The sequence below is a fragment of the Microcaecilia unicolor genome, chromosome 6 (genome assembly GCF_901765095.1).
Source record: "Microcaecilia unicolor chromosome 6, aMicUni1.1, whole genome shotgun sequence".
Classification (NCBI taxonomy): domain Eukaryota; kingdom Metazoa; phylum Chordata; class Amphibia; order Gymnophiona; family Siphonopidae; genus Microcaecilia; species Microcaecilia unicolor.
Genome location: NC_044036.1, coordinates 113,257,592 through 113,276,826, shown reverse-complemented (window position 1 = coordinate 113,276,826; position 19,235 = coordinate 113,257,592). Strand labels below are relative to the sequence as shown.

The 19,235-nt window shown below is 42.8% G+C and overlaps 1 long non-coding RNA gene across 1 annotated transcript; it reads right to left on the bottom strand.

Moving 5' to 3' along the window:
• Positions 1–4,871: 4,871 nt before the first annotated feature.
• On the bottom strand, positions 4,872–17,406 carry LOC115473269. The gene is made up of 3 exons (XR_003942630.1): positions 17,318–17,406; positions 14,700–14,705; positions 4,872–4,886 (listed from the first exon to the last, which is right to left on the bottom strand). It is a non-coding gene; the product is annotated as an uncharacterized LOC115473269 (long non-coding RNA).
• Positions 17,407–19,235: the final 1,829 nt, after the last annotated feature.

Here is a 19,235-nt window from a genome sequence, read left to right as displayed (position 1 = left end):
GCTGAAAACTATGCCAAAACATTTCACAGGACCCCATGGTCATTCACAAAGGAATAATATTCAACATAAAGGAATCCTTCACATGCTCATCTTCCAATGTGGTATATATCATTCAGTGTAAAAAATGTGACAAAGGGTGCTATATTGGAGGAACAAGCCAGATGCTAAAGAAGAGAGATTTAATTTACATAGACATCATATGAAAAATGCCAGTTCCAGCCAGGATGTCACCTCTGTGGGGCAGCACTTTACAAAACCAAAACACTGTATCAATGATTTTATGGTGAGAATACTAAATGGAAACTTTAAGGCAATCCAGGAATGTAAGACCTTTGAAATCAGAATGATTAAACATTTTGACACCCACCAGACAGGACTTAACAAAGATCTGGGTTTTCTAGCCCATTATAAACCATAAAATTCTACTGCTTTGTCACCCTCGTATCACCATGCATATCTCCCTGTCCCTCATCCACCCAGCTCTCCCTCTCACCTAGCCCACCCCACCTTCTTCCTGTCATTGGAATGCTTTGATGTTTTACTTATATATACTGTCATTTATCAACATTTGCTTATTTCTGATCTGATGAAGAAGGGCTACCTTCGAAAGCTAATCAAAAATGTTTTAAGTTAGTCCAATAAAAAAGGTATCATCTTATTTTCTTTTCTATGTTTTATTTTATTTCTATTAAATCTAAAACAGTGTGTCATGTTGTGCATGGAATCCAAACTGATGTTCATCCAGAATATTATGTGCATCGATAAACTCTATAGTTGGGCATAAGCCAACTTTTTAATAGGTGTATAATTTTCAGATAAACAGGGATCCAAATTACTAACCTTAAATGGTGGTCAAATTGCAGCTTTTGTTTTTTGTATTTCAGGAAATTTCCCTTTGCAAAAAGACTTATTCACAATTGTAACCCAAGGGCCAGAACAATATCAACTAAAGCTTTCAGAACAGATGAATGATAAGAATATAAGGGGCCCTTTTACTAAGGTGTACCAAAAAATGGCCTGCGCTGGTGTAGGCGCGTGTATTGGACAAACGCAGGTCCATTTTTCAGCGTGCCTACAAAAAAGGCCTTTTTTGGCCGAAAATGGACGTTCGGCAAAATTTAAATTGGCACACGTCCATTTTGGGCCTGAGACCTTACTGCCACCCATTGACTTAGTGGTAAGGTCTCACCCATTAACCAGGTGGTAATTGTCAGTGCGCATAGACTGCCCACAGTGCCCATCTCTCCTCTCTTCATCTCCCCACCTCCCCCCAACATTCTGCTCTCTCTCTTCCAGATCCTGGCCAGCATATCAGCATGAACTCCATCTAATTAGTTCCTATATACAATATACAGCATCCTCATTCTCTCTTGTCCCCCCCCCCCCCCCCGCCCACCTGCCCTGCATCCTTTCTCTACCTTATCTTCATCTGCCCAATCCCCACCCTATCTTTACAACAATTTATTTTTCCACTCCAGGTAGTCAGCATGCATTCCCTTGTCTCTCACTCTCCATTTCTACTGGCAGCAGTGCCAGGTTTCCTCCTCTCTTCAACTGCTGGTGACATGACTTCCACAGACAGACACATACATATTGAAAACTCATGAGCAGGCACGTCTCATGTCCTTACTGCCAATTTCATGATGTATGAGAACAGCAGTCTGGAAGTGCTAGTCTACGAGTTTTAAAAATGTTTCCATTGCTGTGCCTTAAAAGTGGGTCAATGATCTAGAAGTTTAAAGCTCTTTTGCTACCCCACCCCCCAATTTCTGGCACCCTCATGTGACCACCTAGTTTGCCTAATGGAAGAATTAACCATGCACATGGCTCCAACTATCTAAGCTGAATAGAGTTGAGGGCCAGCAGTCTCTGCCCTGCCAAAAATGGCTCTGTTTCCTCTGCCTTCGTCTCCCTCAGCAGCAAGGGGTTGATATTCAAAAGGGTTTAACTGGGCAGAAAATGCTCCTGCCTAGTTATATACTGCTGATCTGGCCATCTGGACATATTCTGCATCACTCAAACAGGTAGTGCCGCTGAGTACTGCCTGTGACCACTGTGGCACTGTTGGTTAGTACTATGGTGGTACAGGGTCAGAGCATGGGCAGAGCAAGTATATAACCGGTTAGCAGTGATATTCAGTCTGCTAACCGGTTATATGCAATTGCAAAGGAAGTTGAAAACTTTATTGTTTGATAAATTTTAGGATTTTTATACTTTTTTTCCTTCTGATTTTTGATGGAATTCCTCATTTTTTGTGTGATTCTCTCAAGATGTGAACCGCCTTGAACCTTTTGCTGGGATTAGTGCAGTGTACAAATCTTGGATTAGATTAGATTAAGTAAACAGATAACATTAGGACAGCAAAAATCTGTAACTGTGTGCAGGTCTGAATATTGGCTGGCACACAATTAACTTCCGTATGACCACTGTAACCTGGATATTCATTGCCAGTGCCTGTATTCGTCTGATTGAATATCCAGGTTCAGTTCTGACCACAGCTGCCAGTGTGTTATAAACTGCTAATTGCCACAGGCTGATTATTAAACCTTAAGATTGTGCTGGGGCCAGGGCTGTGATTGCAAGTTTTAAAAAGTAGCTATAATAGGTGATAAAATTAGGGTGAAAATCAGTTTAAACTGAACCCAAACGTCCTTATACCAATAATAGGAAAGATAAATCTCCTCCTAAACAAAAATTCATTCTCTAGCCTTTCCAACCCAGTTCATCTGAGAACACAAAGAATCTACTTACATTGCCTTGAAAAGGAGATAAATGAAGATACTTCCCACACAGTTTCCTTCTGGTGTCTCCATTATATTCCCAGGGGCTCATCAGAAGAAAAGTTCAAAGGTCGAGGAGCAAAGTATTTTATTCACTCTTTCTATGAGAAAACTGGTGTATCATTGGCTTCTGCACCGGCATGAGCAGAAGACCTGACCCACTGTGAGTCTAAGCAATATATTGATTAATGATCTGGAAGAAGGAGCAATGAGTAAAGTGATTAAGGGACTGATTTTCAAAATAGAAAAATGTCCAAAAAGTGACACTAAGCAACAGATGGACATTTTTTGGTCGAAAATGTCCAAATTGCTATTTTCAAAGCACATCTTAAAGATGTTTTCCTATGCAGTTCATCTGCATTATGTCCAAATCACAAGGGGGCGTGTCGGGGCATTTTGGAGGCAGGATTTAGGATTTTCCAGAATTTGGATGTTTTTCTGCCATAATGGAAGCAAAAATGTCCAGGTCTAAAAGTTAGATATATTGGTCTAGACCTGTTTCAATCATGACTATGTCTCAAAGAGGTGCCCTAAATGGTCAGATGACCACTGGGGAGATTAAGACATGACCCCCCCTTACTCCTCCAATGGTCACTGACCCTCTCCCATCCCCTAAAGATGTGAAAGAAACAAGCCATACCAGCCTCTATGGCAAGCCTGGCCATAACATTTGAAGCTTTTGAGCAGCAAGCAGGTCCCTGGAGTAGCCTAGTGGTCAGTGCAGTGGACTGTAGAGAAGAGGACCCAGACCCATATCCCACTATAGATGGTACACATGTGGTGGAAAGTGTGAGCCCTCAAAAACCCACCAAAAACCTGCTGGATCCACATGTAGGTAACACCTGCAGGCATAAGTGCTATTGTGATGTACAGTTGGATACAGTAGTTTTTTGGAGAATTTTGGAGAGCTCATCATATAATATCAGGGGGTAACGGTGAGATGTGTACCTTGGACCTTTTATGTGAAGTTCACTGCAGTGCACCACTGATTCCCCCCCCCCCCCCCCCCCCCCCCCCCCCATATTTCCCAATGTCTCAATTTTGTGCATTTTTCCCTTGGACGTTTTTGTTTTCCAAAAATGGTCACAAAAGAAAAATACACCGAGCACAAAGGACTAGATTCTATATATCATGACTAAACATTCGGCATCAAAATGAAATTCGCCTAAGCACATGCTTTAATTTAGGTGTACTTTATAGAAGGAAGTGAAACTAGGAAATCAAGTACGCTAGCGTTTAACTATAGAAAAGGTGATTACGACAAAATGAGAAAAATGGTGAAAAAAAGACTGAAAGGAGCAGCTCGCAGAGTAAAAAACTTGCATCAGGCGTGGATGCTGTTTAAAAACACCATCCTGGAGGTTCAGGACAAATATATTCCACGTATTAGAAAAAAGGGAAAAAAGACTAAACGTCAGCCGGCGTGGCTAAACAGTAAGATAAAGGAAATCATTAGAGCCAAAAAACAATCCTTCAGAAAGTGGAGAAGAGAACCAACTGAAAGTAACAGGATAGATCATAAGGAATGCCAAGCCAAATGCAAAGCGGAGATAAGGAGGGCAAAAAAGGACTTTGAGAAGAAATTAGCGTTGGAAGCAAAAATACATAGTAAAAACTTTTTTAGATACATTAAAAGCAGGAAACCGGCCAAAGAGTCGGTTGGGCCGCTGGACGAAAATGGTGTTAAAGGGGCGATCAAGGAGGACAAAGCCGTAGCGGAGAAATTAAATGAATTCTTTGCTTCGGTCTTCACCGAGGAGGATTTGGGGGGGACACCGGTGCCGGAAAGAATATTTGAAGCGGGGGAGTCGGAGAAACTAAACAAATTCTCTGTAACCTTGGAGGATGTAATGGGTCAGTTCAGCAAGCTGAAGAGTAGTAAATCACCGGGACCTGATGGTATTCATCCCAGAGTATTAATAGAACTAAAAAATGAACTTGCGGAGCTACTGTTAGAAATATGCAATCTGTCCCTAAAATCGAGTGTAGTACCGGAAGACTGGAGGGTAGCCAATGTTACTCCGATTTTTAAGAAGGGTTCCAGAGGAGATCCGGGAAATTATAGACCGGTGAGTCTGACGTCGGTGCCGGGCAAGATGGTGGAGGCTATTATTAAGAATAAAATTGCAGAGCATATACAAAAACATGGACTGATGAGACAAAGTCAGCACGGATTTAGTGAAGGGAAGTCTTGCCTCACCAATCTAATGCATTTTTTTGAGGGGGTAAGCAAACATGTGGACAATGGGGAGCCGGTTGATATTGTATATCTGGATTTTCAGAAGGCGTTTGACAAAGTGCCGCACGAAAGACTCCTGAAGAAATTGCAGAGTCATGGAATCGGAGGTAGGATATTATTATGGATTAAGAACTGGTTGAAAGATAGGAAGCAGAGAGTAGGATTGCGTGGCCAGTATTCTCAGTGGAGGAGGGTAGTTAGTGGGGTCCCGCAGGGGTCTGTGCTGGGTCCGTTGCTTTTTAATGTATTTATAAATGACCTAGAGATGGGAATAACTAGTGAGGTAATTAAATTCGCCGATGACACAAAATTATTCAGGGTCGTCAAGTCGCAGGAGGAATGTGAACGATTACAGGAGGACCTTGCGAGACTGGGAGAATGGGCATGCAAGTGGCAGATGAAGTTCAATGTTGACAAGTGCAAAGTGATGCATGTGGGTAAGAGGAACCCGAATTATAGCTACGTCTTGCAAGGTTCCGCGTTAGGAGTTACGGATCAAGAAAGGGATCTGGGTGTCGTCGTCGATGATACGCTGAAACCTTCTGCTCAGTGTGCTGCTGCGGCTAGGAAAGCGAATAGAATGTTGGGTGTTATTAGGAAGGGTATGGAGTCCAGGTGTGCGGATGTTATAATGCCGTTGTATCGCTCCATGGTGCGACCGCACCTGGAGTATTGTGTTCAGTACTGGTCTCCGTATCTCAAAAAAGATATAGTAGAATTGGAAAAGGTACAGCGAAGGGCGACGAAAATGATAGTGGGGATGGGACAACTTTCCTATGAAGAGAGGCTGAGAAGGCTAGGGCTTTTCAGCTTGGAGAAGAGACGGCTGAGGGGAGATATGATAGAAGTGTATAAAATAATGAGTGGAATGGATCGGGTGGATGTGAAGCGACTGTTCACGCTATCCAAAAATACTAGGACTAGAGGGCATGAGTTGAAGCTACAGTGTGGTAAATTTAAAACGAATCGGAGAAAATGTTTCTTCACCCAACGTGTAATTAGACTCTGGAATTCGTTGCCGGAGAACGTGGTACGGGCGGTTAGCTTGACGGAGTTTAAAAAGGGGTTAGATAGATTCCTAAAGGACAAGTCCATAGACCGCTATTAAATGGACTTGGAAAAATTCCGCATTTTTAGGTATAACTTGTCTGGAATGTTTTTACGTTTGAGGAGCGTGCCAGGTGCCCTTGACCTGGATTGGCCACTGTCGGTGACAGGATGCTGGGCTAGATGGACCTTTGGTCTTTCCCAGTATGGCACTACTTATGTACTTATGTACTTATGTGTATAGAATACACCAAGCGCCAGTCCACGCGACTACATTTAGTCGCAGGCAGTTATACAAAGTAAAACCTGGTGTAAACGCCAACACCTAAATTAGGCACAGACTGGTGTATTCTATAATGATGTGCATAGATTCTAGAAATGCCCATGATCCGCCCATTCTAAGCCCAAGGCCATGTCCCCTTTTCAGCTATCCAGCTCATAATCGAAAATGATCGCCGGCCATTTCCTGACACAAATCGGGAGATGGCCGGCGATCTGGGAAAAGGCGGCGAAATCTGTATAATCGAAAGCTGCTTTTTTTGACAGCATCGCCGCTTTCCCGTCGCCTCGCCGGCGAAAGTTCAAAGGGGCGTGTCGGCGGCGAAGCGGAGGCGGGACATGGGTGGGTATGGGCGTGGCTACCAGATAGCCGGCTTTCGCCGATAATGGAAAAACAATACGGCGTTAAGCAGTATTTCGACGGGTTTACTTGGTCCTTTTATTTTCACGACTAAGCCTCAAAAAGGTGCCCAAACTGACCACATGACCACCGGAAGGAAGTGGAGATAACCTCCCCGTACTCCCCCAGTGGTCGCTAACCCCCTCCCACCAAAAAAACCCCACTTTAAACACTTTTTTCTCCAGCCTGTTCTGTCCTCCGACAGCCTTTTCCTGCTTGTGATTTGGCTCTGGGGTGAGTGTGACACGTTTTTTGTTTATTTGCACTGCAGAGCCACATCAGCAATGCATTGTGGTGGGTGTAGGTATGGGTAGTTGGTAGGCTCTTCTCCCCTGGTGCTTTCCCCCTGCTTACTGGGTCAGAGTGTGCCCTGTTTTGTTTCCTGTTGTAGTCCATGCGGTAGTGGCCATTTTTGCAAGCCAGTTTTAGTTCCCTTTCCTGTGTTACCCACGTTAGAGAACTTAGTTCTTACCTTGAATGGTGCTGAAAGAGAGCACTGTACACCATTGTGCCAGCTCTGACCTACTGCTAATCTTAGTACCAGGGGACTCTTTGCCAGTGGGACACAACCTCTGATCTGCAGTTACCGTATTTTTCGGACTATAAGATGCACCGGACCATAAGACGCACCTAGGTTTTAGAGGAGGGAAATAGGAAAAAAACTATTTTCCTTTTTCCCTCCTCTAAAACCTAGGTGTCTCCGGTGCGTCTTGTCCGAGTTCGGGATCGTCCTCCCCCCGGCCCTGTCACCACTTCTCCCTACTCACGTCACGCGATCTTCCCTGGTGGTCTAGTGATGTCGGGGCAGGAAAGAGCCCCCTCTTTCCTGCCCAGCGCGCTGCTCTCCATCCTCCTGTATGCTGCCTGATGGTCTCGGCGAGATTCAAAATGGCCGCCGAGAATTGAAGTCTCGGTGGCCATTTTGAATCTCGCCGAGACCGTCAGGCTGCATACAGGAGGACGGAGAGCAGCGCGCTGGGCAGGAAAGAGGGGGCTCTTTCCTGCCCCGACGTCACTAGACCACCAGGGAAGATCGCATGACGTGAGTAGGGAGAAGTGGTGACAGGGCCGGGGGGAGGGCGATCCCGAACTCGGGGGGAGGGCGGGAGGGAGGGAAATCGCTACCTTCGGATTATAAGACGCACCCCCCATTTTCCTCCCAAATTTGGGGGGAAAAAAGTGCGTCTTATAGTCCGAAAAATACGGTAACTGTGAGTAAATGTGCTTATTTCAAGAAAGGACTTTTTCAGAGAGATTAGTCTTCAGGTGTGAACTGGTGTGCCAAAGTTATACAGCAGCAATAAGTCCTAGAGGCTGTATGCAGGTCCCTGGAGCAGTTTTAGTGGGTGCAGTACATTTGTGGGTAGTGGGTTTTTTTGGGGGAGGGTTGGGGGGCTCAGCTCCCTAAGTAAGGGAGCTATGCACGTGGGAGCTTTTCTGAAGTCCACCGCAGTGACCCCTAGGGAGCCCGGTTGGTGTCCTGCCATGTTAGGGGGGCCAGTGCACTAAAAATGCTGGCTCCTCCCATGGCCAAATGCCTTGGATTTGGCCGGGGTTTGAGATGGCCGACATAACTTTCCATTATCGCTAAAAAACGAAGCCGCCCATCTCAAACCCCGGCCAAATCCAAGGCATTTGGCTGGCTGGAACCGTATTATCGAAACAAAAGATGGACGGCCATCTTTTTCGAAAATACGGGTCTGGCCAGCTGTTTGCGGCACCGCCAAAATACATCACCGGCCATGTATTTCGCCGGCGCCGTTCGATTATTCCCCTCCACGTGACTTAGGAATTTATGCATAGACAAATCTGCATTAAAGCCAATTAGTGTCAATAATTGCTTATTAATTGGCAATTATCAGCACTAATTGGCTTGTTAACCAATTGGGCTATGTGCATTGTTATGGAATATGTTTCAATTTCCACGCAGAAATATTGGCATGATATATAGAATCCATGGGAAATGTCTACAAAAATTCTAGGAAATGGCCATTTTCAAAACAAAAAGATACACGTTTTTAGGCTCAAAAAAATCACTATGTTCACCCCTTTATTTCTGGACATTTTCAGCAAAATGTCCAGATACTGAGGTGTTGCAGAGGCTAGTGGGCTGGGCATCCAAATGGCAGATTAAATTTAATGGGCACAGTGATACATATAGCTGTATAATTCTAACTATAGGTACATAATGACGGGCTCAGAGTTGCAAGGTTCCTGTATCAGTTTATCATGGTATAGTGGGAGCATAAGTTATTTTCTCAAATTCAGTGGGTGGGGGTTAATGACCAAAGCTGCTAACTTCTCAATCCTAATTTTACCATCCAGTACCAGAAATGTAGGAATAGAAAAGGATATGAGAGAAACTAAGGCACACTTATCCTAGGGGAAGGATGGAGTAAGGGGCAGGTCAGAAACTAGTAGGTCAGATTTTTCTCAGGTTTCTGGAATGATTCATTCATTATTATATTTACTTGGCAGCAACCAAATGTGAAGTGAATGTGACCTGGAAGCTGCTATCAGGAAGGCCTCGAGAGACCTCGTTTATCTGCAGAATAAACAATGACTGAAGCTCGAAGAGATTTTAGAAGAAAGGGGTTGTTTGGTTTGACTGGGAATGTTGAATTGTCTCCCTCCCCACATGCTTGGGAGTTTGTTTAAAAGCTGTGGTCCCTAGAGTCTATCAATTCAGTGACAGAAGGTTTCTGTTACAGCATGATTTCCTCAGAAGGAATATCAGGATTTGGACCTGTAAAGTTGCAGCCCAGATAGAGGAGTGTGAGGTAATGGACACTCTCCCATCTGAGTTAGTGAGCAAGAAAGAGTGAGAGAAAGGAGCAGATGGGGAGGGGATGTTTGCTTGTGAGGGATAGCTGGATGGAGATTGTGGTTTTGAGGGAGAGAAAAATCAGAAACAAATAGGGATCAGTGCTGACCAAAAAGCAGAAGCAACCCTCAATCGAAAAAAACAAAAAGAAGGGGGTAGACCAACATAGTTTCAGTCAGAATATTTATTGAAAATAAACAACTGTGCAGTCTGTGTTTCAACGCCAAATTTGCCTGCTTCAGGAGTACTGAAGTTTCTTGAGAAACTTACGGAATGGTTCAATGATAGTTTATTTTCTGGATATTTCCCTTCTTCATGGAGTGAAATAGTCCTTACTCCCATTCTGAAAAATCCTAAAGGGGATTTACAATCTGTTAGTAATTTTCGGCCTGTAGCCTCCATCCCTTTGTTTATGAGGGTTTTGGAAAGATATGTAGAGAAATTATTGGATGATTATATCGACAATCACAAATTTTTTTCATATTTCTCAATCTGGATTTAGAAAAAATCACAGTACTGAGACAGTATTGGGTGCTCTTGTTGCTTATGGAAAATCATTATTGAGTAAGGGACAAAATGCTATCATTATTCAGTTGATCTGTCTTCAGCATTTGATTTGGTCGATCAAGATCTTTTATTATTTAGATTGAGCAAGCTAGGTTTGGATGAGGTTGTGCTTTCTTGGTTTAAAGGCTTTTTGGTTTGACCGTAGTTATATGGTAAAAAGACAGGATTGTTTTTCTTGGAGCTGGAGGCCAGGTTGTGGGGTGCTCCAGGGGTCGGCATTGTTGCCTACTCTGTTTAATGTTCTGCTTCAGCCTCTGAGTCAGGAACTGGAAAAATTGAACATACCATTTTATATCTATGCAAATGATATTACGTTATTGTTACCTATTGTTGGAGATTGGATTTCCACTCTGAATAAGCTGGAAGTGTGTATTCAACTCATTGATAGTTGGATTGCTAATAATCGTTTGAAATTAAATTGTGAAAAACTAAATTTTTATGACTTAGACCCGAAAACTTAAGTTTTTCTCAAAATTTTCATATAGGTTTGGGGTCTTTTGTCTTTGAGCAATCTACACGTATTTTGGGAGTCGAAGTAGATAGCCTATTGACTTTTTTCTACTTATTAATAGTCGATATATTTTTATATAAGTTCTTTACAGTACTGTCTATGGTTTGAATCTTTAGGGAGGAAAAAGCTTCTGCTGTTCAGTATATTTTTTATGACTTTAGCGTATCACTGTGTCATCTACTGAACTGATTTCTTCATTAGCCAAAAAACCTCCTAGGGCAGTAAATGTTATTTCTATTGCTTCCCTGTTTGTCTTTCAAGAGTATTTTTCTTTAGTTTTCATTTACTCCTATTATATATACAGGGTGACACCTGTACTTATCTTATAGAGAAGTGCTGTCTGTGCAGATCTGCTTAACAGAGCGCCTCCATTTTTCGGTTGCTTTGTCAGAAGTCAAACCTTTCTGCACTGTTTTTCCGTGCCCTAATAGAAGTAAAACAGTGGTTAGTTCATGGGTTGACCTTTATTTTGGATCTTCTTTTTTACTTCATTATATTTTATTATGGAGCTTGATTCTTTTTCTTCTTACCCCTTAGCGTTATTTGGCGGTTTTGTTTCCAAATGACGGTTTGATTCTGGCGCCTTATAAGATAAGTACAATAAGCATTGTATTGTATTGTACCTGCCCTTCAGGTGTTGTAGTATGCTGTCACGTTGAGGATACATCTCCAGGTGTAAGGATGGTCATTGTACTTGGTAAGTTGCTTGCCAGATGTGATGGTGGAACACCTTATACATCCCCTAGATAGGATTTTAGTCAGTGTTGGGGAACATATGGCTATTGTGGTACATGTGGGTGTCAACAATATAAAACAGGGAGGGAGGTTACAGAATCAAATTTAGGCTTTTAGGTAGAAAGTTGAAATCTAGAATCCACAGGGTAGTATTCTCGGAAATGCTTCCCATTTCACACACAATCATAGAGGCTGGCAGAGCTCCGAAGTTTCAAAGTATAGACGAGACAATGATGACGGAAAAAGGGCTTTAGTTTTGTTAAACCTAGACTAGACAACATGTTGAGGGAGAGCCTAATCTGAAAGGAGAGGTACCATCTTGACTGGTTGGAACTGGATTGCTACCACTAACATTTAAAAAGCGGACAGAACAGCTTTTAAACTGGATCTTGGGGGACAGCCAACAAGCATTCCAGTTCATATTGTTTGAAATAAGATATCTTCAAAAGATACTGGCAAAACAATGAGGTTATAATATCCCAGTGGAGAGATTATTGAAAAGACTGAAATAGATCAGACACATTTAAATAAAGAACAAAGACAAAATAATTTTCAAATTACCCCTATAACCTGCTAGGCAGTTTGTGAATATGAAAAAATTCTATGCTTTAAATTGTTTATTTGCAAATGCCAGCAGTCTTAAAACTAAGGGCCCTATTTACTAAGCTGTGCAGAGGGCACACTAGCATTTTCAATGCACGCTAAACACTAAAGATGCCCAAGACCAGCACACCAGGGGATGCAATATCCTCTTGCACCGAGGATGTGTCTCCAGGAGCTACTGCCCAGGAGGGAAGGGTTAGGACAGCTGTTGTAGCTGGTGATTCAATTATTAGGCATGTAGATAACTGGGTAGCTGATGGACATGCGGATCCCAAGGTCACTTGCCTGCCTGGTGTGAAGGTGGCAAACCACATTTGTCATCTAGATAGGATTTTAGATAGTGCTAGGGAGAAGCTGGTTGTCTTGATACATGTGGGTACTAATAAGTACATAAGTATTGCCACACTGGGACAGACCAAAGGTCGATCAAGCCCAGAAAAGCTCAATACATTTTATGCTGCTTATCCCAGAAATAAGCAGTGGATTTCCCCCAAGTCAATTTAACAATTGTCTATGGACTTTTCCTTTAGGAAGCCATCCAGACCCTTTATAAACCCCACTAAGCTAACCGCCTTTACCACATTCTCTGGCAATGAATTCCAGAGTTTAATTACACGTTGAGTGAAGAAAACTTTTCTCCAATTCATATTAAATTTACTACTTTGTAGCTTCATTGCATGCCCCCTAGTCCTCATATTTTTAAATGATTCACGTCTACCCATTCCACTCCACTCATTATTTTATAGACCTCTATCATATCTCCTTTCAGCAGTCTCTTCTCCAAGCTGAAGAGCCCTAGACATTTCAGCCTTTCCTCATACGGAAGTCGTCCCATCCCCTTTTTCATTTTTGTTGCCCTTCTCTGTACCTTTTCTAATTCCACTATATCTTTTTTGAGATGCGGTGACCAGTATTGAACACAATATTTGAGGTGCGGTCACACCGTGGACCATTACAAAGGCATTATAACGTCCCCACTTTTGTTTTCCATTCCTTTCCTAATAATACCTAACATTTTATTTGCTTTCTTAGCCACCGCAGCACATTGAGCAGAGGATTTCAACGTATCATCAACAACGATGCCAGATTCCTTTCTTTGTTGGTGACTCCTAACATGGAACCTTGCATTACATAGCTATAGTTCGGGTTCCTCTTTCCCACATGCATCACTTTGCAATTGCTCACATTAAACGTCTTCTACCATTTAGACGCCCAGTCTCCCAGTCTTGTAAGGTCCTCTTGTAATTTTTCTCAATCCTCTTGTGATTTAAGAACTTTGAATAACTTTGTGTTGTCAGCAAATTTAATTACTTCACTAGTGACTCCCATCTCTAGATCATTTATAAATATGTTAAAAAGCAGCGGTCCCAGCACAGACCCCTAGGGAACCACACTATATATTATCTACCCTTCTCCATTGAAAACACTGACCATTTAACCCTGCTCTCTGTTTTCTATCTTTTAACCAGTTTTTAATCCACAATAGGACACTTACCTCCTATCCCATGACTCTCCAATTTCTTCTGGAGTCTTTCATGAGGTACATTGTCAAACGCCTTTTGAAAATCCAGATACAGAATATCAACCGGCTCGCCTTTATCCACATGTTTGTTCACCCCTTCAAAGAAATGTAATAGATTGGTGAGGCAAGATTTCCCTTCACTAAATTCATGTTAGCTCTGTCTCATTAATCCATGCTTTTGAATATGCGCTGTAATTTTGTTCTTTATAATAGACTCTGCCATTTTGCCCAGCACTGACGACAGGTTCACCGGTCTGTAATTTCCCAGATCCCCTCTGGAACCTTTTTTAAATATCAGCATTACATGAGCTACCCTCTAATCTTCCGGTACCATGCTCAATTTTAAAGATAAATTACATATTACTAACAATAGTTCCACCAGTTCATTTTTCAATTCTGTCAGTACTCTGGAATGAATACCCTCCGGTCCAGGAGATTTGCTACTCTTCAATTTGTCAAATTGCCCCATTACATCCTCTAGGTGTATACTTCTGACTTGCCTCTGGGACAGAAGTAACCTTCTGAAGGTCTCCTGGGGGGGGGGGGGGGTGGATCCTCAAGTAAATCATTACTCCCCCAGGCAGAACTCCAGTCAAGAAAAACTCTGGCTACTAAATAAGTATTAGACATAATAAATGTTTATTCAAATTGTCAAAGAAGCCAATCAGTAAATATTGAAGTAGTAACAAATAAACTCCCAATACAGTATAATATGTAGCAAATAAAAACAGAGTTTTGCCTGGGAGCTGTCAATATGTCCACCTGCTAGTGTAGGCACATTGAGGCTCGCCATCCTCAGTTCTGTTTCCTGTTAAATACCTTTTTCTTCCTTTCATCATTATCTTAATTATAATTACCCTTCCTACATAATAAATATGCATCTTTCCAGAATATCCTATTCCTTTTATGGCAAAAATCCAGTTCTAGCCGTTTCCAGCTTCTGACAGTTTAAAATCAGTCATATAAAGCATACATTTTTGTGTGATATGAGTTGACCTAATGTCCTTGGTATGCACAGTCATCCTACTACCCCCCTCTACCCTCTGGCTTAACCTACAGTTGTACTCACACCCCTTACTTCTCCTTCTGATTGTTTATCTGGATACAGCAGGTGTCCTTAGTCATAGAAGTCTCTGGCTCTTAGCTTCTGACCAGCAACTTATCACAAGTTAGCATAGGTCAAATGTCAGACCAGAGCCTTAGAATGGTATTTACCAGAAAAAGCACATTTATAATTCTCTTAAATTTGTTCTCAGCTCAAGGAGAGCAAAACAGCTTATAATAAAAACTAGAAATATGTATGGTTTGCACCTTTTCATGGCCTTTATGCTATACATAGGTTTATAGAGATTTCATTCAGTTTCTCCAACTCATCAGCTTCGAATACCGTTTCTGGCACCGGTATCTCTCCCAACTCTTCCTCGGTGAAGACCAAAGCAAAGAATTAATTTAATCTCTTCGCTATGGCTTTGACTTCCCTGATCGCCCCCTTTACCCCTCAGTCATGTGGAGGGGCATAATCGAACGGGGGTGCCCATCTATAAGGGCGCCCATCTCTAAGGATGGCACCACGAAAGGGCGGGGCAACCTGCATTATCGAAACAAGATGGGCAGCCATCTTTCGTTTCAATAATACAGTCGGGGACAGCCAAATCTCAACATTTAGGTCGACCTTAGAGATGGCCGGCCTCGGTTTTCGCCTATAATGGAAACCAAGGACGGCCATATCAGAAACGACCAAATTCAAGCCATTTGGTCGTGGGAGGAGCCAGCATTAGTAGTGCACTGGTCCCCTCTCACATGCCAGGACACCAACCGGGCACACTAGGGGGCACTGCAGTGGACTTCACAAATTGATCCCAGGTGCATAGCTCCCTTACCTTGGGTGCTGAGCCCCCCAAAACTCACTACCCACAACTGTACACTACCATAGCCCTTAAAGGCTGAAAGGGGGGCACCTAGATGTGGGTACAGTGGGTTTCAGGTGGGTTTTGGAGGGCTCCCATTTACCACCACAAGTGTAACAGGTAGGGGGGATGGGCCTGGGTCCGCCTGCCTGAAGTGCACTGCAGTACCCACTAAAAACTACTCCAGGGACCTGCATACTGCTGTGATGGAGCTGGGTATGACATTTGAGGCTGGCATAGAGGCTGGAAAAATGTTTTTTAATTAGTTTTTTTGGGTAGGAGGGGGTTGGTAACCACTGGGGGAGTAAGGGGAGGTCATCCCCGATTCCCTCTGGTGGTCATCTGGTCAGTTCAGGCACATTTTCGAGGCTTGGTCGTGAACAAAAAGGGACCAAGTAAAGTCGGTTAAATGCTCGTCAGGGACGCCCTTCTTTTTTCCATTATCAGCCATCTCTTAACCACGCCCCCATCCCGCCTTCAGTACACTGCCAACACGCCCCCTTGAACTTTGGCCGTCCCTGCGACGGAAAGCAGTTGAGGCCAGCCAAAATCAGCTTTCGATTATGCCGATTTTTCCGGCCCTGAGAGAAGGCCACCCATCTCCCGATTTGTGTCGGAAGATGGGCGCCCTTCTCTTTCGGAAATGAGCTGGCTAGCGGTCCAAATGATTCTTTTGCTGGCTTCTTGCTTTTAATATACCTTAAAAAAATTTTACTATATGTTTTTGCCTCCAATGCATTCTTTTTTCAAAGTCTCTCTTTGCCTTCCTTATCAGCACTTTGCATTTGACTTGACATTCCTTATGCTGTTTCTTATTATTTTCAATTAGTAAATGTAACAGAAACCTTCAAAACTAATTTAAACAAAACTTATCACTCTCATTATTCATATATGTATAATGTTTTTCTGGAATAAAATCCAATAAATTTTTTTATATATATATGTATTGTGCTCAGTTTTTGGTGTATTGCTGTGGACTGATAATCCAAGTTTAGCAGGAACACCACCCTTACATCATAGCACATCCTACCTCCATCCTATTACTATTGTTCAATAGATGGGTGAAATTCAAAAAAATAGTAAACTTGATGTTCAAAAAGTGTATAAATAGCAGTTACTTAGCTTAAGTAGAGATGTGCTGAAAAAACCTTCTTCCTGCCAAATTCTTGTCCACTGCAATGTTTTTTACAAAAAAATCCCTCCGTGCAAAATATAAGACCATAATGGTCACAGTTCAGCGGTTTCAATTTCTTTAAGAACACCCAGAATTACGTTTGGTCTTATTATTTTCAGTCAGTTCCTTCTTCCATTTTCTGAAGGATTTTCTTTTAGCTCTAATAGCTTCCTTCACCTTACTTTTTAAACATTCTGGATGTCGTTTGGTCTTTCTCCCTCCTTTTTTTTTTCAAAATATTTTATTGAATTTTTGAAAACAGTAACAGAAAGGAAACATAATCAATTAAGTAATGCATAACAAGAAAAACAAGAAAAAGGGGAAAAAAGTATGGTTAGTGTGCAACAATTGAAAGACAATCAATCAAAAGAAATTGTCAATATTCAGCCAAAAAGTAGTGGACAACAGAATATTGTTTAAAGAGTTTGTAAGTAGAGTTCCAGAGGATTCCAAATTTAATTTTTTAGAGAGAATGGTAAACTGCTTTTCAGCAACAGAAAATTCCAGTTTTTGATATTGAAGGACTGAGTTCCACCAAAAATGAAGATTGAGCAGATGAGCTGATTTCCAATTAAGTAGAATGTGCTTTTGTGCTATCGTTAGCAAGATATCCAACAATTTTGCTTGAGAAGATGAAAGGTTTAATTGTTGTGAGCATGATTTGAGAATTACTATCGAAGATGTTATTGCACAGTCCAACGATAAAAGTTTTTGTATTGTGGACCAAACATGCAAATTTCTCTTATGAACACTCACCGTGGACATCCCGAAAACCCGACTGGCTAGGCTGCCTCCACGACCAGGTCTGCAAACCACTGTAGGAATGTATGTGGATTCAGCAACACCCCCAACCTGGCAGGGCATCCTACTACTACTACTACTACTATTTAGCATTTCTATAGTGCTACAAGGCATACGCAGCGCTGCACAAACATAGAAGAAAGACAGTCCCTGCTCAAAGAGCTTACAATCTAATAGACAAAAAATAAATAAAGTAAGCAAATCAAATCAATTAATGTGAACGGGAAGGAAGAGAGGAGGGTAGGTGGAGGCGAGTTGTTACAAGTTGTTACGAGTCAAAAGCAATGTTAAAGAGGTGGGCTTTCAGTCTAGATTTAAAGGTGGCCAAGGATGGGGCAAGACGTAGGGGCTCAGGAAGTTTATTCCAGGCATAGGGTGCAGCGAGACAGAAGGCGCGAAGTCTGGAGTTGGCAGTAGTGGAGAAGGGAACAGATAAGAAGGATTTATCCATGGAGCGGAGTCCACGGGAAGGGGTGTAGGGAAGGACGAGTGTGGAGAGATACTGGGGAGCAGCAGAGTGAGTACATTTATAGGTTAGTAGAAGAAGTTTGAACAGGATGCGAAAACGGATAGGGAGCCAGTGAAGGGTCTTGAGGAGAGGGGTAGTATGAGTAAAGTGACCCTGGCGGAAGATGAGACGGGCAGCAGAGTTTTGAACCGACTGGAGAGGGGAGAGGTGACTAAGTGGGAGGCCAGCAAGAAGCAGATTGCAGTAGTCTAAACGAGAGGTGACAAGGGTGTGGATGAGGGTTTTGGTAGAGTGCTCGGAAAGAAAGGGGCGGATTTTACGGATGTTGTAAAGAAAGAAACGACAGGTCTTGGCAATCTGCTGGATATGAGCAGAGAAGGAGAGAGAAGAGTCAAAGATGACCCCAAGGTTTCGAGCTGAGGAGACAGGGAGAATGAGAGAGCCATCAACAGAAATAGAAAACGGGGGGAGGTGGGTTTGGGGGGGAAAATGAGAAGCTCGGTTTTGGTCATATTTAATTTCAGGTGGCGTTGAGACATCCAGACAGCAATGTCAGACAAGCACGCTGAAACTTTGGTTTGGATGCAAGGTGAGATATCAGGGGTAGAAAGGTAGATTTGGGAGTCATCAGCATAGAGATGGTAGGAAAAGCCATGGGATGAGATTAATGAACCAAGGGAAGAAGTGTAGATAGAAAAGAGGAGGGGACCAAGAACAGAACCCTGAGGTACGCTGACAGGCAGAGGGATAGAAGTAGAAGAGGATCCACCAGAGTGAACACTAAAGGTGCGGAGGGAGAGGTAGGAAGAGAACCAGGAAAGGACAGAGCCCTGGAATCCAAGTGAGGACAGGGTATCGAGAAGTATGCTGTGATCGACAGTGTCAAAAGCAGCGGAAAGATCAAGAAGAATGAGGATGGAATAATGACCTCTGGATTTAGCCAGTAATAGATCATTGGAGACTTTAGTAAGCGCAGTTTTGGTTGAGTGGAGAGGGCGAAAACCAGATTGTAGTGGGTCAAGAATAGCATGTGAGGAGAGAAAATCAAGGCAGCGGCGGTGAACAGCACGCTCAAGTAATTTGGAGAGAAAAGGAAGGAGGGAGATGGGTCGGTAATTAGAGGGACAAGTAGGGTCGAGTGAAGGCTTCTTAAGGAGAGGTGTGACCACAGCATGTTTAAAGGCAGCAGGGACAGTCGCAGTGGAAAGTGAGAGGTTGAGAATGTGACAGATAAAAGGAATAAGAGCAGGAGAGATGGCATTAAGAAGGTGGGTGGGAATGGGATCAGAGGAACAGGTGGTACATTTTGAGGAAGAAAGGAGAAGTGTAGTTTCCTCAATAGTAACTTCAGGAAAGGAGGAAAGGGAATGAGGGGAA